General features: G+C 67.1%; 2 long non-coding RNA genes across 2 annotated transcripts; both read left to right on the top strand.

Annotated features, from left to right (window-relative positions):
• The first annotated feature begins 8609 nt into the window (after positions 1-8609).
• On the top strand, positions 8610-12263 carry LOC135419480 (uncharacterized). Its single transcript, XR_010433012.1, has 3 exons — positions 8610-9853; positions 10012-11679; positions 11838-12263. It is a non-coding gene; the product is annotated as an uncharacterized LOC135419480 (long non-coding RNA).
• A 198-nt stretch (positions 12264-12461) lies between these two features.
• LOC135419479 (uncharacterized) lies at positions 12462-15878 on the top strand. The gene is made up of 3 exons (XR_010433011.1): positions 12462-13705; positions 13864-15531; positions 15690-15878. It is a non-coding gene; the product is annotated as an uncharacterized LOC135419479 (long non-coding RNA).
• The last annotated feature ends 6448 nt before the right edge of the window (positions 15879-22326 follow it).

The raw sequence follows: 22326 nt of genomic DNA, 5'->3' as shown, positions 1-22326 counted from the left end.
GGGATGGCTCCCCACGCGTTGGCTGCACAGAGCCTGCTCCCTCTTCTGGGACGTTCCCCCTTTGTGTTTTTGTCTTTGTCGGTGTGAGTGAGCAAGTGAGCTTGTGTTTTATCCCCCGTAGCAAAAGTGAGACTAGTGTAGCTTAGACTTCCCAGGAGGGAAAGAGGGGCTCTGTGCAACAACCGGGGGGTGCCCTCTGAACCCACGGGTGGAGACAGGGCCCAGCCTTGCCCCTTCTTCCCCAGGACAGAGCGAAGCCCGTTAGTGGTGGTGCAGGCACCGTGACCCGCCTGTAGCCAGGGCCTGGGCGTGTGCCTGCGCTGCGGGGCTGCCTGTCCTGCTGGTGATGTGCCAGCGTGATCCCCCCCCCCGGCCTTAGGCCGTCAGGCCACTGTTGGGAGTGCCGGGCCTCGGGGGCGGCCCTGTAAGTGGGGCTTTGTGCGTCCCCCGTGCCCGGCGGGCGGTTGGAGGGACCCTCTGTAACCAGGCGGGTGTCCCGTGGGGTCCCCACCCTTTCACAGGCGTGGGGCTGGGCGTGTGCCCTCCCTGTCCTCGGGGGAAGGCAGAGCTCCGTGGCTCCCTGGGTGTGAACCCGCCTGTAAGCAGGGTCCGGGTCTGGGAGCCTTTGTGCTCCCTCAGCTGGCAGCCTGTGCGGGGCGACCGCCCCGTTAGCGGGGAGCGGGTCAGGTGCCCCCGAAGCGGAGAGAAGGAGCCTCCGCGGGCCTTTGGGCCCAGGGCTGCCCTGTAAGTCGGGGCCAGTGCCCTGGAGTCCCGGGCACTTTGCGCTCCAGGCAGCGGCCGGAGCCCCCTGTAAGCAGGGGTGCAGCCTCTTTGGCCACTGCTTTGCATGCCCAGCTGCCTTTGCCCAGAGGGCCCGGCTCCCAGCAGCGGATGGGACTGCGTCGCTCTGGTGAGACCAAGTGAAGTCTGGAGGGGTTTGTGGAGCTGGGGGGGCCTGTGGGTGGGTAGTGGCTTGGAGATCTCCCTCTGGGGGTGTAGGGACCGGGTTTCCTTCTTGGGGAGGAGCTGGTGTTTCTCAGGCTCAGCTGTGTCCTCCTGCCTTGGCAGAAGCCGTCGGAGAAGAAAGAAGAGCCAGGACTGGAACTTTGAGGCAAGAGCGAAGAAGAGGAGCAGCAGCGTCGAGCTCAAGAGGGAGCACGACAGAGACCCTCTGGGCAAATGCACCTCCCTGGCCCCCCCCGGGCAGGGATCCGTAAGAGTCCGGCGGTCAGCTTCAGGCTGCCCCGGCTGGCTTTGCGCTGGGCGACCTCCCTGTAAGCAGGGCTGGGTCTTTGCTTTGCTTTGCTGGCCTTTGGCCATGGCGCTCCTTTGGCTGCCCGGAGAGAGGGGCAACCCTGTAAGGAGGGTGAGAGCCCCCCTCTCCACACCCAAGGGGGGAAACGGAGCTCTCCCGACCCCCAGCCCGCCCTGTCATCAGGGCAGGGCTTTCCCTGACCCCCAGCCCGCCCTGTCATCAGGGCAGGGCTTTCCCTGACCCCCAGCCCGCCCTGTCATCAGGGCAGGGCTTTCCCTGACCCCCAGCCCGCCCTGTCATCAGGGCAGGGCTTTCCCTGACCCCCAGCCCGCCCTGTCATCAGGGCAGGGCTTTCCCTGACCCCCAGCCCGCCCTGTCATCAGGGCAGGGCTTTCCCTGACCCCCAGCCCGCCCTGTCATCAGGGCAGGGCTTTCCCTGGCCCCCAGCCCGCCCTGTCATCAGGGCAGGGCTTTCCCTGACCCCCAGCCCGCCTGTCATCAGGGCAGGGCTTTCCCTGACCCCCAGCCCGCCCTGTCATCAGGGCAGGGCTTTCCCTGACCCCCAGCCCGCCCTGTCATCAGGGCAGGGCTTTCCCTGACCCCCAGCCCGCCCTGTCATCAGGGCAGGGCTTTCCCTGACCCCCAGCCCGCCCTGTCATCAGGGCAGGGCTTTCCCTGACCCCCAGCCCGCCCTGTCATCAGGGCAGGGCTTTCCCTGACCCCCAGCCCGCCCTGTCATCAGGGCAGGGCTTTCCCTGACCCCCAGCCCGCCCTGTCATCAGGGCAGGGCTTTCCCTGACCCCCAGCCCGCCCTGTCATCAGGGCAGGGCTTTCCCTGACCCCCAGCCCGCCCTGTCATCAGGGCAGGGCTTTCCCTGACCCCCAGCCCGCCCTGTAAGCAGGGCAGGGCTTTCCCTGACCCCCAGCCCGCCCTGTAAGCAGGGCAGGGCTTTTCCCCCTGGCACCTTTGTGCCTGCTTATGACCCCTGGCCAGAGTGACCCCCTGTAGCTGGGGCGTGTCACGGCCTTGGTCCCTGGGCCAGTTGTGAAGCCCCTCCGTGTGCTGAGGCCCCTCTGGCCTCTGCAGAGCCCAGGGCAGGGCTGAGGCTCTGCTCTCCTGCCCAGAGGGAGGGATGGCTCCCCACGTGTTGGCTGCACAGAGCCTGCTCCCTCTTCTGGGACGTTCCCCCTTTGTGTTTTTGTCTTTGTCGGTGTGAGTGAGCAAGTGAGCTTGTGTTTTATCCCCCGTAGCAAAAGTGAGACTAGTGTAGCTTAGACTTCCCAGGAGGGAAAGAGGGGCTCTGTGCAACAACCAGGGGGTGCCCTCTGAACCCACGGGTGGAGACAGGGCCCAGCCTTGCCCCTTCTTCCCCAGGACAGAGCGAAGCCCGTTAGTGGTGGTGCAGGCACCGTGACCCTCCTGTAGCCAGGGCCTGGGCGTGTGCCTGCGCTGCGGGGCTGCCTGTCCTGCTGGTGATGTGCCAGCGTGATCCCCCCCCCCGGCCTTAGGCCGTCAGGCCACTGTTGGGAGTGCCGGGCCTCGGGGGCGGCCCTGTAAGTGGGGCTTTGTGCGTCCCCCGTGCCCGGCGGGCGGTTGGAGGGACCCTCTGTAACCAGGCGGGTGTCCCGTGGGGTCCCCACCCTTTCACAGGCGTGGGGCTGGGCGTGTGCCCTCCCTGTCCTCGGGGGAAGGCAGAGCTCCGTGGCTCCCTGGGTGTGAACCCGCCTGTAAGCAGGGTCCGGGTCTGGGAGCCTTTGTGCTCCCTCAGCTGGCAGCCTGTGCGGGGCGACCGCCCCGTTAGCGGGGAGCGGGTCAGGTGCCCCCGAAGCGGAGAGAAGGAGCCTCCGCGGGCCTTTGGGCCCAGGGCTGCCCTGTAAGTCGGGGCCAGTGCCCTGGAGTCCCGGGCACTTTGCGCTCCAGGCAGCGGCCGGAGCCCCCTGTAAGCAGGGGTGCAGCCTCTTTGGCCACTGCTTTGCATGCCCAGCTGCCTTTGCCCAGAGGGCCCGGCTCCCAGCAGCGGATGGGACTGCGTCGCTCTGGTGAGACCAAGTGAAGTCTGGAGGGGTTTGTGGAGCTGGGGGGGCCTGTGGGTGGGTAGTGGCTTGGAGATCTCCCTCTGGGGGTGTAGGGACCGGGTTTCCTTCTTGGGGAGGAGCTGGTGTTTCTCAGGCTCAGCTGTGTCCTCCTGCCTTGGCAGAAGCCGTCGGAGAAGAAAGAAGAGCCAGGACTGGAACTTTGAGGCAAGAGCGAAGAAGAGGAGCAGCAGCGTCGAGCTCAAGAGGGAGCACGACAGAGACCCTCTGGGCAAATGCACCTCCCTGGCCCCCCCCGGGCAGGGATCCGTAAGAGTCCGGCGGTCAGCTTCAGGCTGCCCCGGCTGGCTTTGCGCTGGGCGACCTCCCTGTAAGCAGGGCTGGGTCTTTGTTTTGCTTTGCTGGCCTTTGGCCATGGCGCTCCTTTGGCTGCCCGGAGAGAGGGGCAACCCTGTAAGGAGGGTGAGAGCCCCCCTCTCCGCACCCAAGGGGGGAAACGGAGCTCTCCCGACCCCCAGCCCGCCCTGTCATCAGGGCAGGGCTTTCCCTGACCCCCAGCCCGCCCTGTCATCAGGGCAGGGCTTTCCCTGACCCCCAGACCGCCCTGTCATCAGGGCAGGGCTTTCCCTGACCCCCAGCCCGCCCTGTCATCAGGGCAGGGCTTTCCCTGACCCCCAGCCCGCCCTGTCATCAGGGCAGGGCTTTCCCTGACCCCCAGCCCGCCCTGTCATCAGGGCAGGGCTTTCCCTGACCCCCAGCCCGCCCTGTCAGCAGGGCAGGGCTTTCCCTGACCCCCAGCCCGCCCTGTAAGCAGGGCAGGGCTTTCCCTGACCCCCAGCCCGCCCTGTAAGCAGGGCAGGGCTTTTCCCCCTGGCACCTTTGTGCCTGCTTATGACCCCTGGCCAGAGTGACCCCCTGTAGCTGGGGCGTGTCACGGCCTTGGTCCCTGGGCCAGTTGTGAAGCCCCTCCGTGTGCTGAGGCCCCTCTGGCCTCTGCAGAGCCCGGGGCAGGGCTGAGGCTCTGCTCTCCTGCCCAGAGGGAGGGATGGCTCCCCACGCGTTGGCTGCACAGAGCCTGCTCCCTCTTCTGGGACGTTCCCCCTTTGTGTTTTTGTCTTTGTCGGTGTGAGTGAGCAAGTGAGCTTGTGTTTTATCCCCCGTAGCAAAAGTGAGACTAGTGTAGCTTAGACTTCCCAGGAGGGAAAGAGGGGCTCTGTGCAACAACCGGGGGGTGCCCTCTGAACCCACGGGTGGAGACAGGGCCCAGCCTTGCCCCTTCTTCCCCAGGACAGAGCGAAGCCCGTTAGTGGTGGTGCAGGCACCGTGACCCGCCTGTAGCCAGGGCCTGGGCGTGTGCCTGCGCTGCGGGGCTGCCTGTCCTGCTGGTGATGTGCCAGCGTGATCCCCCCCCCCGGCCTTAGGCCGTCAGGCCACTGTTGGGAGTGCCGGGCCTCGGGGGCGGCCCTGTAAGTGGGGCTTTGTGCGTCCCCCGTGCCCGGCGGGCGGTTGGAGGGACCCTCTGTAACCAGGCGGGTGTCCCGTGGGGTCCCCACCCTTTCACAGGCGTGGGGCTGGGCGTGTGCCCTCCCTGTCCTCGGGGGAAGGCAGAGCTCCGTGGCTCCCTGGGTGTGAACCCGCCTGTAAGCAGGGTCCGGGTCTGGGAGCCTTTGTGCTCCCTCAGCTGGCAGCCTGTGCGGGGCGACCGCCCCGTTAGCGGGGAGCGGGTCAGGTGCCCCCGAAGCGGAGAGAAGGAGCCTCCGCGGGCCTTTGGGCCCAGGGCTGCCCTGTAAGTCGGGGCCAGTGCCCTGGAGTCCCGGGCACTTTGCGCTCCAGGCAGCGGCCGGAGCCCCCTGTAAGCAGGGGTGCAGCCTCTTTGGCCACTGCTTTGCATGCCCAGCTGCCTTTGCCCAGAGGGCCCGGCTCCCAGCAGCGGATGGGACTGCGTCGCTCTGGTGAGACCAAGTGAAGTCTGGAGGGGTTTGTGGAGCTGGGGGGGCCTGTGGGTGGGTAGTGGCTTGGAGATCTCCCTCTGGGGGTGTAGGGACCGGGTTTCCTTCTTGGGGAGGAGCTGGTGTTTCTCAGGCTCAGCTGTGTCCTCCTGCCTTGGCAGAAGCCGTCGGAGAAGAAAGAAGAGCCAGGACTGGAACTTTGAGGCAAGAGCGAAGAAGAGGAGCAGCAGCGTCGAGCTCAAGAGGGAGCACGACAGAGACCCTCTGGGCAAATGCACCTCCCTGGCCCCCCCCGGGCAGGGATCCGTAAGAGTCCGGCGGTCAGCTTCAGGCTGCCCCGGCTGGCTTTGCGCTGGGCGACCTCCCTGTAAGCAGGGCTGGGTCTTTGCTTTGCTTTGCTGGCCTTTGGCCATGGCGCTCCTTTGGCTGCCCGGAGAGAGGGGCAACCCTGTAAGGAGGGTGAGAGCCCCCCTCTCCGCACCCAAGGGGGGAAACGGAGCTCTCCCGACCCCCAGCCCGCCCTGTCATCAGGGCAGGGCTTTCCCTGACCCCCAGCCCGCCCTGTCATCAGGGCAGGGCTTTCCCTGACCCCCAGCCCGCCCTGTCCTCAGGGCAGGGCTTTCCCTGACCCCCAGCCCGCCCTGTCCTCAGGGCAGGGCTTTCCCTGACCCCCAGCCCGCCCTGTCATCAGGGCAGGGCTTTCCCTGACCCCCAGCCCGCCCTGTCATCAGGGCAGGGCTTTCCCTGACCCCCAGCCCGCCCTGTCATCAGGGCAGGGCTTTCCCTGACCCCCAGCCCGCCCTGTCATCAGGGCAGGGCTTTCCCTGACCCCCAGCCCGCCCTGTCATCAGGGCAGGGCTTTCCCTGACCCCCAGCCCGCCCTGTCATCAGGGCAGGGCTTTCCCTGACCCCCAGCCCGCCCTGTCATCAGGGCAGGGCTTTCCCTGACCCCCAGCGCGCCCTGTCATCAGGGCAGGGCTTTCCCTGACCCCCAGCCCGCCCTGTCAGCAGGGCAGGGCTTTCCCTGACCCCCAGCCCGCCCTGTCAGCAGGGCAGGGCTTTCCCTGACCCCCAGCCCGCCCTGTCATCAGGGCAGGGCTTTCCCTGACCCCCAGCCCGCCCTGTCATCAGGGCAGGGCTTTCCCTGACCCCCAGCCCGCCCTGTCATCAGGGCAGGGCTTTCCCTGACCCCCAGCCCGCCCTGTCATCAGGGCAGGGCTTTCCCTGACCCCCAGCCCGCCCTGTCATCAGGGCAGGGCTTTCCCTGACCCCCAGCCCGCCCTGTCATCAGGGCAGGGCTTTCCCTGACCCCCAGCCCGCCCTGTCATCAGGGCAGGGCTTTCCCTGACCCCCAGCCCGCCCTGTCATCAGGGCAGGGCTTTCCCTGACCCCCAGCCCGCCCTGTAAGCAGGGCAGGGCTTTCCCTGACCCCCAGCCCGCCCTGTAAGCAGGGCAGGGCTTTCCCTGACCCCCAGCCCGCCCTGTAAGCAGGGCAGGGCTTTTCCCCCTGGCACCTTTGTGCCTGCTTATGACCCCTGGCCAGAGTGACCCCCTGTATCTGGGGCGTGTCACGGCCTTGGTCCCTGGGCCAGTTGTGAAGCCGCTCCGTGTGCTGAGGCCCCTCTGGCCTCTGCAGAGCCCGGGGCAGGGCTGAGGCTCTGCTCTCCTGCCCAGAGGGAGGGATGGCTCCCCACGCGTTGGCTGCACAGAGCCTGCTCCCTCTTCTGGGACGTTCCCCCTTTGTGTTTTTGTCTTTGTCGGTGTGAGTGAGCAAGTGAGCTTGTGTTTTATCCCCCGTAGCAAAAGTGAGACTAGTGTAGCTTAGACTTCCCAGGAGGGAAAGAGGGGCTCTGTGCAACAACCGGGGGGTGCCCTCTGAACCCACGGGTGGAGACAGGGCCCAGCCTTGCCCCTTCTTCCCCAGGACAGAGCGAAGCCCGTTAGTGGTGGTGCAGGCACCGTGACCCGCCTGTAGCCAGGGCCTGGGCGTGTGCCTGTGCTGCGGGGCTGCCTGTCCTGCTGGTGATGTGCCAGCGTGATCCCCCCCCCCGGCCTTAGGCCGTCAGGCCACTGTTGGGAGTGCCGGGCCTCGGGGGCGGCCCTGTAAGTGGGGCTTTGTGCGTCCCCCGTGCCCGGCGAGCGGTTGGAGGGACCCTCTGTAACCAGGCGGGTGTCCCGTGGGGTCCCCACCCTTTCACAGGCGTGGGGCTGGGCGTGTGCCCTCCCTGTCCTCGGGGGAAGGCAGAGCTCCGTGGCTCCCTGGGTGTGAACCCGCCTGTAAGCAGGGTCCGGGTCTGGGAGCCTTTGTGCTCCCTCAGCTGGCAGCCTGTGCGGGGCGACCGCCCCGTTAGCGGGGAGCGGGTCAGGTGCCCCCGAAGCGGAGAGAAGGAGCCTCCGCGGGCCTTTGGGCCCAGGGCTGCCCTGTAAGTCGGGGCCAGTGCCCTGGAGTCCCGGGCACTTTGCGCTCCAGGCAGCGGCCGGAGCCCCCTGTAAGCAGGGGTGCAGCCTCTTTGGCCACTGCTTTGCATGCCCAGCTGCCTTTGCCCAGAGGGCCCGGCTCCCAGCAGCGGATGGGACTGCGTCGCTCTGGTGAGACCAAGTGAAGTCTGGAGGGGTTTGTGGAGCTGGGGGGGCCTGTGGGTGGGTAGTGGCTTGGAGATCTCCCTCTGGGGGTGTAGGGACCGGGTTTCCTTCTTGGGGAGGAGCTGGTGTTTCTCAGGCTCAGCTGTGTCCTCCTGCCTTGGCAGAAGCCGTCGGAGAAGAAAGAAGAGCCAGGACTGGAACTTTGAGGCAAGAGCGAAGAAGAGGAGCAGCAGCGTCGAGCTCAAGAGGGAGCACGACAGAGACCCTCTGGGCAAATGCACCTCCCTGGCCCCCCCCGGGCAGGGATCCGTAAGAGTCCGGCGGTCAGCTTCAGGCTGCCCCGGCTGGCTTTGCGCTGGGCGACCTCCCTGTAAGCAGGGCTGGGTCTTTGCTTTGCTTTGCTGGCCTTTGGCCATGGCGCTCCTTTGGCTGCCCGGAGAGAGGGGCAACCCTGTAAGGAGGGTGAGAGCCCCCCTCTCCGCACCCAAGGGGGGAAACGGAGCTCTCCCGACCCCCAGCCCGCCCTGTCATCAGGGCAGGGCTTTCCCTGACCCCCAGCCCGCCCTGTCATCAGGGCAGGGCTTTCCCTGACCCCCAGCCCGCCCTGTCATCAGGGCAGGGCTTTCCCTGACCCCCAGCCCGCCCTGTCATCAGGGCAGGGCTTTCCCTGACCCCCAGCCCGCCCTGTCAGCAGGGCAGGGCTTTCCCTGACCCCCAGCCCGCCCTGTCATCAGGGCAGGGCTTTCCCTGACCCCCAGCCCGCCCTGTCATCAGGGCAGGGCTTTCCCTGACCCCCAGCCCGCCCTGTCAGCAGGGCAGGGCTTTCCCTGACCCCCAGCCCGCCCTGTAAGCAGGGCAGGGCTTTCCCTGACCCCCAGCCCGCCCTGTAAGCAGGGCAGAGCTTTCCCTGACCCCCAGCCCGCCCTGTAAGCAGGGCAGGGCTTTTCCCCCTGGCACCTTTGTGCCTGCTTATGACCCCTGGCCAGAGTGACCCCCTGTAGCTGGGGCGTGTCACGGCCTTGGTCCCTGGGCCAGTTGTGAAGCCCCTCTGTGTACTGAGGCCCCTCTGGCCTCTGCAGAGCCCGGGGCAGGGCTGAGGCTCTGCTCTCCTGCCCAGAGGGAGGGATGGCTCCCCACGCGTTGGCTGCACAGAGCCTGCTCCCTCTTCTGGGACGTTCCCCCTTTGTGTTTTTGTCTTTGTCGGTGTGAGTGAGCAAGTGAGCTTGTGTTTCATCCCCCGTAGCAAAAGTGAGACTAGTGTAGCTTAGACTTCCCAGGAGGGAAAGAGGGGCTCTGTGCAACAACCGGGGGGTGCCCTCTGAACCCACGGGTGGAGACAGGGCCCAGCCTTGCCCCTTCTTCCCCAGGACAGAGCGAAGCCCGTTAGTGGTGGTGCAGGCACCGTGACCCGCCTGTAGCCAGGGCCTGGGCGTGTGCCTGCGCTGCGGGGCTGCCTGTCCTGCTGGTGATGTGCCAGCGTGATCCCCCCCCCCGGCCTTAGGCCGTCAGGCCACTGTTGGGAGTGCCGGGCCTCGGGGGCGGCCCTGTAAGTGGGGCTTTGTGCGTCCCCCGTGCCCGGCGGGCGGTTGGAGGGACCCTCTGTAACCAGGCGGGTGTCCCGTGGGGTCCCCACCCTTTCACAGGCGTGGGGCTGGGCGTGTGCCCTCCCTGTCCTCGGGGGAAGGCAGAGCTCCGTGGCTCCCTGGGTGTGAACCCGCCTGTAAGCAGGGTCCGGGTCTGGGAGCCTTTGTGCTCCCTCAGCTGGCAGCCTGTGCGGGGCGACCGCCCCGTTAGCGGGGAGCGGGTCAGGTGCCCCCGAAGCGGAGAGAAGGAGCCTCCGCGGGCCTTTGGGCCCAGGGCTGCCCTGTAAGTCGGGGCCAGTGCCCTGGAGTCCCGGGCACTTTGCGCTCCAGGCAGCGGCCGGAGCCCCCTGTAAGCAGGGGTGCAGCCTCTTTGGCCACTGCTTTGCATGCCCAGCTGCCTTTGCCCAGAGGGCCCGGCTCCCAGCAGCGGATGGGACTGCGTCGCTCTGGTGAGACCAAGTGAAGTCTGGAGGGGTTTGTGGAGCTGGGGGGGCCTGTGGGTGGGTAGTGGCTTGGAGATCTCCCTCTGGGGGTGTAGGGACCGGGTTTCCTTCTTGGGGAGGAGCTGGTGTTTCTCAGGCTCAGCTGTGTCCTCCTGCCTTGGCAGAAGCCGTCGGAGAAGAAAGAAGAGCCAGGACTGGAACTTTGAGGCAAGAGCGAAGAAGAGGAGCAGCAGCGTCGAGCTCAAGAGGGAGCACGACAGAGACCCTCTGGGCAAATGCACCTCCCTGGCCCCCCCCGGGCAGGGATCCGTAAGAGTCCGGCGGTCAGCTTCAGGCTGCCCCGGCTGGCTTTGCGCTGGGCGACCTCCCTGTAAGCAGGGCTGGGTCTTTGCTTTGCTTTGCTGGCCTTTGGCCATGGCGCTCCTTTGGCTGCCCGGAGAGAGGGGCAACCCTGTAAGGAGGGTGAGAGCCCCCCTCTCCGCACCCAAGGGGGGAAACGGAGCTCTCCCGACCCCCAGCCCGCCCTGTCATCAGGGCAGGGCTTTCCCTGACCCCCAGCCCGCCCTGTCATCAGGGCAGGGCTTTCCCTGACCCCCAGCCCGCCCTGTCCTCAGGGCAGGGCTTTCCCTGACCCCCAGCCCGCCCTGTCCTCAGGGCAGGGCTTTCCCTGACCCCCAGCCCGCCCTGTCATCAGGGCAGGGCTTTCCCTGACCCCCAGCCCGCCCTGTAAGCAGGGCAGGGCTTTTCCCCCTGGCACCTTTGTGCCTGCTTATGACCCCTGGCCAGAGTGACCCCCTGTATCTGGGGCGTGTCACGGCCTTGGTCCCTGGGCCAGTTGTGAAGCCCCTCCGTGTGCTGAGGCCCCTCTGGCCTCTGCAGAGCCCGGGGCAGGGCTGAGGCTCTGCTCTCCTGCCCAGAGGGAGGGATGGCTCCCCACGCGTTGGCTGCACAGAGCCTGCTCCCTCTTCTGGGACGTTCCCCCTTTGTGTTTTTGTCTTTGTCGGTGTGAGTGAGCAAGTGAGCTTGTGTTTTATCCCCCGTAGCAAAAGTGAGACTAGTGTAGCTTAGACTTCCCAGGAGGGAAAGAGGGGCTCTGTGCAACAACCGGGGGGTGCCCTCTGAACCCACGGGTGGAGACAGGGCCCAGCCTTGCCCCTTCTTCCCCAGGACAGAGCGAAGCCCGTTAGTGGTGGTGCAGGCACCGTGACCCGCCTGTAGCCAGGGCCTGGGCGTGTGCCTGCGCTGCGGGGCTGCCTGTCCTGCTGGTGATGTGCCAGCGTGATCCCCCCCCCCGGCCTTAGGCCGTCAGGCCACTGTTGGGAGTGCCGGGCCTCGGGGGCGGCCCTGTAAGTGGGGCTTTGTGCGTCCCCCGTGCCCGGCGGGCGGTTGGAGGGACCCTCTGTAACCAGGCGGGTGTCCCGTGGGGTCCCCACCCTTTCACAGGTGTGGGGCTGGGCGTGTGCCCTCCCTGTCCTCGGGGGAAGGCAGAGCTCCGTGGCTCCCTGGGTGTGAACCCGCCTGTAAGCAGGGTCCGGGTCTGGGAGCCTTTGTGCTCCCTCAGCTGGCAGCCTGTGCGGGGCGACCGCCCCGTTAGCGGGGAGCGGGTCAGGTGCCCCCGAAGCGGAGAGAAGGAGCCTCCGCGGGCCTTTGGGCCCAGGGCTGCCCTGTAAGTCGGGGCCAGTGCCCTGGAGTCCCGGGCACTTTGCGCTCCAGGCAGCGGCCGGAGCCCCCTGTAAGCAGGGGTGCAGCCTCTTTGGCCACTGCTTTGCATGCCCAGCTGCCTTTGCCCAGAGGGCCCGGCTCCCAGCAGCGGATGGGACTGCGTCGCTCTGGTGAGACCAAGTGAAGTCTGGAGGGGTTTGTGGAGCTGGGGGGGCCTGTGGGTGGGTAGTGGCTTGGAGATCTCCCTCTGGGGGTGTAGGGACCGGGTTTCCTTCTTGGGGAGGAGCTGGTGTTTCTCAGGCTCAGCTGTGTCCTCCTGCCTTGGCAGAAGCCGTCGGAGAAGAAAGAAGAGCCAGGACTGGAACTTTGAGGCAAGAGCGAAGAAGAGGAGCAGCAGCGTCGAGCTCAAGAGGGAGCACGACAGAGACCCTCTGGGCAAATGCACCTCCCTGGCCCCCCCCGGGCAGGGATCCGTAAGAGTCCGGCGGTCAGCTTCAGGCTGCCCCGGCTGGCTTTGCGCTGGGCGACCTCCCTGTAAGCAGGGCTGGGTCTTTGCTTTGCTTTGCTGGCCTTTGGCCATGGCGCTCCTTTGGCTGCCCGGAGAGAGGGGCAACCCTGTAAGGAGGGTGAGAGCCCCCCTCTCCGCACCCAAGGGGGGAAACGGAGCTCTCCCGACCCCCAGCCCGCCCTGTCATCAGGGCAGGGCTTTCCCTGACCCCCAGCCCGCCCTGTCATCAGGGCAGGGCTTTCCCTGACCCCCAGCCCGCCCTGTCATCAGGGCAGGGCTTTCCCTGACCCCCAGCCCGCCCTGTCATCAGGGCAGGGCTTTCCCTGACCCCCAGCCCGCCCTGTCAGCAGGGCAGGGCTTTCCCTGACCCCCAGCCCGCCCTGTCATCAGGGCAGGGCTTTCCCTGACCCCCAGCCCGCCCTGTCATCAGGGCAGGGCTTTCCCTGACCCCCAGCCCGCCCTGTCAGCAGGGCAGGGCTTTCCCTGACCCCCAGCCCGCCCTGTAAGCAGGGCAGGGCTTTCCCTGACCCCCAGCCCGCCCTGTAAGCAGGGCAGAGCTTTCCCTGACCCCCAGCCCGCCCTGTAAGCAGGGCAGGGCTTTTCCCCCTGGCACCTTTGTGCCTGCTTATGACCCCTGGCCAGAGTGACCCCCTGTAGCTGGGGCGTGTCACGGCCTTGGTCCCTGGGCCAGTTGTGAAGCCCCTCTGTGTACTGAGGCCCCTCTGGCCTCTGCAGAGCCCGGGGCAGGGCTGAGGCTCTGCTCTCCTGCCCAGAGGGAGGGATGGCTCCCCACGCGTTGGCTGCACAGAGCCTGCTCCCTCTTCTGGGACGTTCCCCCTTTGTGTTTTTGTCTTTGTCGGTGTGAGTGAGCAAGTGAGCTTGTGTTTCATCCCCCGTAGCAAAAGTGAGACTAGTGTAGCTTAGACTTCCCAGGAGGGAAAGAGGGGCTCTGTGCAACAACCGGGGGGTGCCCTCTGAACCCACGGGTGGAGACAGGGCCCAGCCTTGCCCCTTCTTCCCCAGGACAGAGCGAAGCCCGTTAGTGGTGGTGCAGGCACCGTGACCCGCCTGTAGCCAGGGCCTGGGCGTGTGCCTGCGCTGCGGGGCTGCCTGTCCTGCTGGTGATGTGCCAGCGTGATCCCCCCCCCCGGCCTTAGGCCGTCAGGCCACTGTTGGGAGTGCCGGGCCTCGGGGGCGGCCCTGTAAGTGGGGCTTTGTGCGTCCCCCGTGCCCGGCGGGCGGTTGGAGGGACCCTCTGTAACCAGGCGGGTGTCCCGTGGGGTCCCCACCCTTTCACAGGCGTGGGGCTGGGCGTGTGCCCTCCCTGTCCTCAGGGGAAGGCAGAGCTCCGTGGCTCCCTGGGTGTGAACCCGCCTGTAAGCAGGGTCCGGGTCTGGGAGCCTTTGTGCTCCCTCAGCTGGCAGCCTGTGCGGGGCGACCGCCCCGTTAGCGGGGAGCGGGTCAGGTGCCCCCGAAGCGGAGAGAAGGAGCCTCCGCGGGCCTTTGGGCCCAGGGCTGCCCTGTAAGTCGGGGCCAGTGCCCTGGAGTCCCGGGCACTTTGCGCTCCAGGCAGCGGCCGGAGCCCCCTGTAAGCAGGGGTGCAGCCTCTTTGGCCACTGCTTTGCATGCCCAGCTGCCTTTGCCCAGAGGGCCCGGCTCCCAGCAGCGGATGGGACTGCGTCGCTCTGGTGAGACCAAGTGAAGTCTGGAGGGGTTTGTGGAGCTGGGGGGGCCTGTGGGTGGGTAGTGGCTTGGAGATCTCCCTCTGGGGGTGTAGGGACCGGGTTTCCTTCTTGGGGAGGAGCTGGTGTTTCTCAGGCTCAGCTGTGTCCTCCTGCCTTGGCAGAAGCCGTCGGAGAAGAAAGAAGAGCCAGGACTGGAACTTTGAGGCAAGAGCGAAGAAGAGGAGCAGCAGCGTCGAGCTCAAGAGGGAGCACGACAGAGACCCTCTGGGCAAATGCACCTCCCTGGCCCCCCCCGGGCAGGGATCCGTAAGAGTCCGGCGGTCAGCTTCAGGCTGCCCCGGCTGGCTTTGCGCTGGGCGACCTCCCTGTAAGCAGGGCTGGGTCTTTGCTTTGCTTTGCTGGCCTTTGGCCATGGCGCTCCTTTGGCTGCCCGGAGAGAGGGGCAACCCTGTAAGGAGGGTGAGAGCCCCCCTCTCCGCACCCAAGGGGGGAAACGGAGCTCTCCCGACCCCCAGCCCGCCCTGTCATCAGGGCAGGGCTTTCCCTGACCCCCAGCCCGCCCTGTCATCAGGGCAGGGCTTTCCCTGACCCCCAGCCCGCCCTGTCCTCAGGGCAGGGCTTTCCCTGACCCCCAGCCCGCCCTGTCCTCAGGGCAGGGCTTTCCCTGACCCCCAGCCCGCCCTGTCATCAGGGCAGGGCTTTCCCTGACCCCCAGCCCGCCCTGTAAGCAGGGCAGGGCTTTTCCCCCTGGCACCTTTGTGCCTGCTTATGACCCCTGGCCAGAGTGACCCCCTGTATCTGGGGCGTGTCACGGCCTTGGTCCCTGGGCCAGTTGTGAAGCCCCTCCGTGTGCTGAGGCCCCTCTGGCCTCTGCAGAGCCCGGGGCAGGGCTGAGGCTCTGCTCTCCTGCCCAGAGGGAGGGATGGCTCCCCACGCGTTGGCTGCACAGAGCCTGCTCCCTCTTCTGGGACGTTCCCCCTTTGTGTTTTTGTCTTTGTCGGTGTGAGTGAGCAAGTGAGCTTGTGTTTTATCCCCCGTAGCAAAAGTGAGACTAGTGTAGCTTAGACTTCCCAGGAGGGAAAGAGGGGCTCTGTGCAACAACCGGGGGGTGCCCTCTGAACCCACGGGTGGAGACAGGGCCCAGCCTTGCCCCTTCTTCCCCAGGACAGAGCGAAGCCCGTTAGTGGTGGTGCAGGCACCGTGACCCGCCTGTAGCCAGGGCCTGGGCGTGTGCCTGCGCTGCGGGGCTGCCTGTCCTGCTGGTGATGTGCCAGCGTGATCCCCCCCCCCGGCCTTAGGCCGTCAGGCCACTGTTGGGAGTGCCGGGCCTCGGGGGCGGCCCTGTAAGTGGGGCTTTGTGCGTCCCCCGTGCCCGGCGGGCGGTTGGAGGGACCCTCTGTAACCAGGCGGGTGTCCCGTGGGGTCCCCACCCTTTCACAGGTGTGGGGCTGGGCGTGTGCCCTCCCTGTCCTCGGGGGAAGGCAGAGCTCCGTGGCTCCCTGGGTGTGAACCCGCCTGTAAGCAGGGTCCGGGTCTGGGAGCCTTTGTGCTCCCTCAGCTGGCAGCCTGTGCGGGGCGACCGCCCCGTTAGCGGGGAGCGGGTCAGGTGCCCCCGAAGCGGAGAGAAGGAGCCTCCGCGGGCCTTTGGGCCCAGGGCTGCCCTGTAAGTCGGGGCCAGTGCCCTGGAGTCCCGGGCACTTTGCGCTCCAGGCAGCGGCCGGAGCCCCCTGTAAGCAGGGGTGCAGCCTCTTTGGCCACTGCTTTGCATGCCCAGCTGCCTTTGCCCAGAGGGCCCGGCTCCCAGCAGCGGATGGGACTGCGTCGCTCTGGTGAGACCAAGTGAAGTCTGGAGGGGTTTGTGGAGCTGGGGGGGCCTGTGGGTGGGTAGTGGCTTGGAGATCTCCCTCTGGGGGTGTAGGGACCGGGTTTCCTTCTTGGGGAGGAGCTGGTGTTTCTCAGGCTCAGCTGTGTCCTCCTGCCTTGGCAGAAGCCGTCGGAGAAGAAAGAAGAGCCAGGACTGGAACTTTGAGGCAAGAGCGAAGAAGAGGAGCAGCAGCGTCGAGCTCAAGAGGGAGCACGACAGAGACCCTCTGGGCAAATGCACCTCCCTGGCCCCCCCCGGGCAGGGATCCGTAAGAGTCCGGCGGTCAGCTTCAGGCTGCCCCGGCTGGCTTTGCGCTGGGCGACCTCCCTGTAAGCAGGGCTGGGTCTTTGTTTTGCTTTGCTGGCCTTTGGCCATGGCGCTCCTTTGGCTGCCCGGAGAGAGGGGCAACCCTGTAAGGAGGGTGAGAGCCCCCCTCTCCGCACCCAAGGGGGGAAACGGAGCTCTCCCGACCCCCAGCCCGCCCTGTCATCAGGGCAGGGCTTTCCCTGACCCCCAGCCCGCCCTGTCATCAGGGCAGGGCTTTCCCTGACCCCCAGCCCGCCCTGTCATCAGGGCAGGGCTTTCCCTGACCCCCAGCCCGCCCTGTCATCAGGGCAGGGCTTTCCCTGACCCCCAGCCCGCCCTGTCATCAGGGCAGGGCTTTCCCTGACCCCCAGCCCGCCCTGTCAGCAGGGCAGGGCTTTCCCTGACCCCCAGCCCGCCCTGTCATCAGGGCAGGGCTTTCCCTGACCCCCAGCCCGCCCTGTCATCAGGGCAGGGCTTTCCCTGACCCCCAGCCCGCCCTGTCATCAGGGCAGGGCTTTCCCTGACCCCCAGCCCGCCCTGTCATCAGGGCAGGGCTTTCCCTGACCCCCAGCCCGCCCTGTCATCAGGGCAGGGCTTTCCCTGACCCCCAGCCCGCCCTGTCATCAGGGCAGGGCTTTCCCTGACCCCCAGCCCGCCCTGTCATCAGGGCAGGGCTTTCCCTGACCCCCAGCCCGCCCTGTCAGCAGGGCAGGGCTTTCCCTGACCCCCAGCGCGCCCTGTCAGCAGGGCAGGGCTTTCCCTGACCCCCAGCCCGCCCTGTCAGCAGGGCAGGGCTTTCCCTGACCCCCAGCCCGCCCTGTCATCAGGGCAGGGCTTTCCCTGACCCCCAGCCCGCCCTGTCAGCAGGGCAGGGCTTTCCCTGACCCCCAGCCCGCCCTGTCATCAGGGCAGGGCTTTCCCTGACCCCCAGCCCGCCCTGTCATCAGGGCAGGGCTTTCCCTGACCCCCAGCCCGCCCTGTCATCAGGGCAGGGCTTTCCCTGACCCCCAGCCCGCCCTGTAAGCAGGGCAGGGCTTTCCCTGACCCCCAGCCCGCCCTGTAAGCAGGGCAGGGCTTTCCCTGACCCCCAGCCCGCCCTGTAAGCAGGGCAGGGCTTTTCCCCCTGGCACCTTTGTGCCTGCTTATGACCCCTGGCCAGAGTGACCCCCTGTATCTGGGGCGTGTCACGGCCTTGGTCCCTGGGCCAGTTGTGAAGCCCCTCCGTGTGCTGAGGCCCCTCTGGCCTCTGCAGAGCCCGGGGCAGGGCTGAGGCTCTGCTCTCCTGCCCAGAGGGAGGGATGGCTCCCCACGCGTTGGCTGCACAGAGCCTGCTCCCTCTTCTGGGACGTTCCCCCTTTGTGTTTTTGTCTTTGTCGGTGTGAGTGAGCAAGTGAGCTTGTGTTTTATCCCCCGTAGCAAAAGTGAGACTAGTGTAGCTTAGACTTCCCAGGAGGGAAAGAGGGGCTCTGTGCAACAACCGGGGGGTGCCCTCTGAACCCACGGGTGGAGACAGGGCCCAGCCTTGCCCCTTCTTCCCCAGGACAGAGCGAAGCCCGTTAGTGGTGGTGCAGGCACCGTGACCCGCCTGTAGCCAGGGCCTGGGCGTGTGCCTGCGCTGCGGGGCTGCCTGTCCTGCTGGTGATGTGCCAGCGTGATCCCCCCCCCCGGCCTTAGGCCGTCAGGCCACTGTTGGGAGTGCCGGGCCTCGGGGGCGGCCCTGTAAGTGGGGGCTTTGTGCGTCCCCCGTGCCCGGCGGGCGGTTGGAGGGACCCTCTGTAACCAGGCGGGTGTCCCGTGGGGTCCCCACCCTTTCACAGGCGTGGGGCTGGGCGTGTGCCCTCCCTGTCCTCGGGGGAAGGCAGAGCTCCGTGGCTCCCTGGGTGTGAACCCGCCTGTAAGCAGGGTCCGGGTCTGGGAGCCTTTGTGCTCCCTCAGCTGGCAGCCTGTGCGGGGCGACCGCCCCGTTAGCGGGGAGCGGGTCAGGTGCCCCCGAAGCGGAGAGAAGGAGCCTCCGCGGGCCTTTGGGCCCAGGGCTGCCCTGTAAGTCGGGGCCAGTGCCCTGGAGTCCCGGGCACTTTGCGCTCCAGGCAGCGGCCGGAGCCCCCTGTAAGCAGGGGTGCAGCCTCTTTGGCCACTGCTTTGCATGCCCAGCTGCCTTTGCCCAGAGGGCCCGGCTCCCAGCAGCGGATGGGACTGCGTCGCTCTGGTGAGACCAAGTGAAGTCTGGAGGGGTTTGTGGAGCTGGGGGGGCCTGTGGGTGGGTAGTGGCTTGGAGATCTCCCTCTGGGGGTGTAGGGACCGGGTTTCTTTCTTGGGGAGGAGCTGGTGTTTCTCAGGCTCAGCTGTGTCCTCCTGCCTTGGCAGAAGCCGTCGGAGAAGAAAGAAGAGCCAGGACTGGAACTTTGAGGCAAGAGCGAAGAAGAGGAGCAGCAGCGTCGAGCTCAAGAGGGAGCACGACAGAGACCCTCTGGGCAAATGCACCTCCCTGGCCCCCCCCGGGCAGGGATCCGTAAGAGTCCGGCGGTCAGCTTCAGGCTGCCCCGGCTGGCTTTGCGCTGGGCGACCTCCCTGTAAGCAGGGCTGGGTCTTTGTTTTGCTTTGCTGGCCTTTGGCCATGGCGCTCCTTTGGCTGCCCGGAGAGAGGGGCAACCCTGTAAGGAGGGTGAGAGCCCCCCTCTCCGCACCCAAGGGCGGAAACGGAGCTCTCCCGACCCCCAGCCCGCCCTGTCATCAGGGCAGGGCTTTCCCTGACCCCCAGCCCGCCCTGTCATCAGGGCAGGGCTTTCCCTGACCCCCAGCCCGCCCTGTCATCAGGGCAGGGCTTTCCCTGACCCCCCAGCCCGCCCTGTCATCAGGGCAGGGCTTTCCCTGACCCCCAGCCCGCCCTGTCATCAGGGCAGGGCTTTCCCTGACCCCCAGCCCGCCCTGTCATCAGGGCAGGGCTTTCCCTGACCCCCAGCCCGCCCTGTCATCAGGGCAGGGCTTTCCCTGACCCCCAGCCCGCCCTGTCATCAGGGCAGGGCTTTCCCTGACCCCCAGCCCGCCCTGTCATCAGGGCAGGGCTTTCCCTGACCCCCAGCCCGCCCTGTCATCAGGGCAGGGCTTTCCCTGACCCCCAGCCCGCCCTGTCATCAGGGCAGGGCTTTCCCTGACCCCCAGCCCGCCCTGTCATCAGGGCAGGGCTTTCCCTGACCCCCAGCCCGCCCTGTCATCAGGGCAGGGCTTTCCCTGACCCCCAGCCCGCCCTGTCAGCAGGGCAGGGCTTTCCCTGACCCCCAGCGCGCCCTGTCAGCAGGGCAGGGCTTTCCCTGACCCCCAGCCCGCCCTGTCAGCAGGGCAGGGCTTTCCCTGACCCCCAGCCCGCCCTGTAAGCAGGGCAGGGCTTTCCCTGACCCCCAGCCCGCCCTGTCATCAGGGCAGGGCTTTCCCTGACCCCCAGCCCGCCCTGTCATCAGGGCAGGGCTTTCCCTGACCCCCAGCCCGCCCTGTCATCAGGGCAGGGCTTTCCCTGACCCCCAGCCCGCCCTGTCATCAGGGCAGGGCTTTCCCTGACCCCCAGCCCGCCCTGTCATCAGGGCAGGGCTTTCCCTGACCCCCAGCCCGCCCTGTAAGCAGGGCAGGGCTTTCCCTGACCCCCAGCCCGCCCTGTAAGCAGGGCAGGGCTTTCCCTGACCCCCAGCCCGCCCTGTAAGCAGGGCAGGGCTTTTCCCCCTGGCACCTTTGTGCCTGCTTATGACCCCTGGCCAGAGTGACCCCCTGTATCTGGGGCGTGTCACGGCCTTGGTCCCTGGGCCAGTTGTGAAGCCCCTCCGTGTGCTGAGGCCCCTCTGGCCTCTGCAGAGCCCGGGGCAGGGCTGAGGCTCTGCTCTCCTGCCCAGAGGGAGGGATGGCTCCCCACGCGTTGGCTGCACAGAGCCTGCTCCCTCTTCTGGGACGTTCCCCCTTTGTGTTTTTGTCTTTGTCGGTGTGAGTGAGCAAGTGAGCTTGTGTTTTATCCCCCGTAGCAAAAGTGAGACTAGTGTAGCTTAGACTTCCCAGGAGGGAAAGAGGGGCTCTGTGCAACAACCGGGGGGTGCCCTCTGAACCCACGGGTGGAGACAGGGCCCAGCCTTGCCCCTTCTTCCCCAGGACAGAGCGAAGCCCGTTAGTGGTGGTGCAGGCACCGTGACCCGCCTGTAGCCAGGGCCTGGGCGTGTGCCTGCGCTGCGGGGCTGCCTGTCCTGCTGGTGATGTGCCAGCGTGATCCTCCCCCCCGGCCTTAGGCCGTCAGGCCACTGTTGGGAGTGCCGGGCCTCGGGGGCGGCCCTGTAAGTGGGGCTTTGTGCGTCCCCCGTGCCCGGCGGGCGGTTGGAGGGACCCTCTGTAACCAGGCGGGTGTCCCGTGGGGTCCCCACCCTTTCACAGGCGTGGGGCTGGGCGTGTGCCCTCCCTGTCCTCGGGGGAAGGCAGAGCTCCGTGGCTCCCTGGGTGTGAACCCGCCTGTAAGCAGGGTCCGGGTCTGGGAGCCTTTGTGCTCCCTCAGCTGGCAGCCTGTGCGGGGCGACCGCCCCGTTAGCGGGGAGCGGGTCAGGTGCCCCCGAAGCGGAGAGAAGGAGCCTCCGCGGGCCTTTGGGCCCAGGGCTGCCCTGTAAGTCGGGGCCAGTGCCCTGGAGTCCCGGGCACTTTGCGCTCCAGGCAGCGGCCGGAGCCCCCTGTAAGCAGGGGTGCAGCCTCTTTGGCCACTGCTTTGCATGCCCAGCTGCCTTTGCCCAGAGGGCCCGGCTCCCAGCAGCGGATGGGACTGCGTCGCTCTGGTGAGACCAAGTGAAGTCTGGAGGGGTTTGTGGAGCTGGGAGGGCCTGTGGGTGGGTAGTGGCTTGGAGATCTCCCTCTGGGGGTGTAGGGACCGGGTTTCCTTCTTGGGGAGGAGCTGGTGTTTCTCAGGCTCAGCTGTGTCCTCCTGCCTTGGCAGAAGCCGTCGGAGAAGAAAGAAGAGCCAGGACTGGAACTTTGAGGCAAGAGCGAAGAAGAGGAGCAGCAGCGTCGAGCTCAAGAGGGAGCACGACAGAGACCCTCTGGGCAAATGCACCTCCCTGGCCCCCCCCGGGCAGGGATCCGTAAGAGTCCGGCGGTCAGCTTCAGGCTGCCCCGGCTGGCTTTGCGCTGGGCGACCTCCCTGTAAGCAGGGCTGGGTCTTTGTTTTGCTTTGCTGGCCTTTGGCCATGGCGCTCCTTTGGCTGCCCGGAGAGAGGGGCAACCCTGTAAGGAGGGTGAGAGCCCCCCTCTCCGCACCCAAGGGGGGAAACGGAGCTCTCCCGACCCCCAGCCCGCCCTGTCATCAGGGCAGGGCTTTCCCTGACCCCCAGCCCGCCCTGTCATCAGGGCAGGGCTTTCCCTGACCCCCAGCCCGCCCTGTCATCAGGGCAGGGCTTTCCCTGACCCCCAGCCCGCCCTGTCATCAGGGCAGGGCTTTCCCTGACCCCCAGCCCGCCCTGTCATCAGGGCAGGGCTTTCCCTGACCCCCAGCCCGCCCTGTCATCAGGGCAGGGCTTTCCCTGACCCCCAGCCCGCCCTGTCATCAGGGCAGGGCTTTCCCTGACCCCCAGCCCGCCCTGTCATCAGGGCAGGGCTTTCCCTGACCCCCAGCCCGCCCTGTCATCAGGGCAGGGCTTTTCCCTGACCCCCAGCCCGCCCTGTCATCAGGGCAGGGCTTTCCCTGACCCCCAGCCCGCCCTGTCATCAGGGCAGGGCTTTCCCTGACCCCCAGCCCGCCCTGTCATCAGGGCAGGGCTTTCCCTGACCCCCAGCCCGCCCTGTCATCAGGGCAGGGCTTTCCCTGACCCCCAGCCCGCCCTGTAAGCAGGGCAGGGCTTTTCCCCCTGGCACCTTTGTGCCTGCTTATGACCCCTGGCCAGAGTGACCCCCTGTAGCTGGGGCGTGTCACGGCCTTGGTCCCTGGGCCAGTTGTGAAGCCCCTCCATGTGCTGAGGCCCCTCTGGCCTCTGCAGAGCCCGGGGCAGGGCTGAGGCTCTGCTCTCCTGCCCAGAGGGAGGGATGGCTCCCCACGCGTTGGCTGCACAGAGCCTGCTCCCTCTTCTGGGACGTTCCCCCTTTGTGTTTTTGTCTTTGTCGGTGTGAGTGAGCAAGTGAGCTTGTGTTTTATCCCCCGTAGCAAAAGTGAGACTAGTGTAGCTTAGACTTCCCAGGAGGGAAAGAGGGGCTCTGTGCAACAACCGGGGGGTGCCCTCTGAATCCATGGGTGGAGACAGGGCCCAGCCTTGCCCCTTCTTCCCCAGGACAGAGCGAAGCCCGTTAGTGGTGGTGCAGGCACCGTGACCCGCCTGTAGCCAGGGCCTGGGCGTGTGCCTGCGCTGCGGGGCTGCCTGTCCTGCTGGTGATGTGCCAGCGTGATCCCCCCCCCCGGCCTTAGGCCGTCAGGCCACTGTTGGGAGTGCCGGGCCTCGGGGGCGGCCCT

Source organism: Pseudopipra pipra, chromosome 10 (genome assembly GCF_036250125.1).
Source record: "Pseudopipra pipra isolate bDixPip1 chromosome 10, bDixPip1.hap1, whole genome shotgun sequence".
In the NCBI taxonomy this organism is placed as follows: Eukaryota; Metazoa; Chordata; class Aves; order Passeriformes; family Pipridae; genus Pseudopipra; species Pseudopipra pipra.
This window is presented reverse-complemented; position numbering and strand designations above follow the sequence as displayed.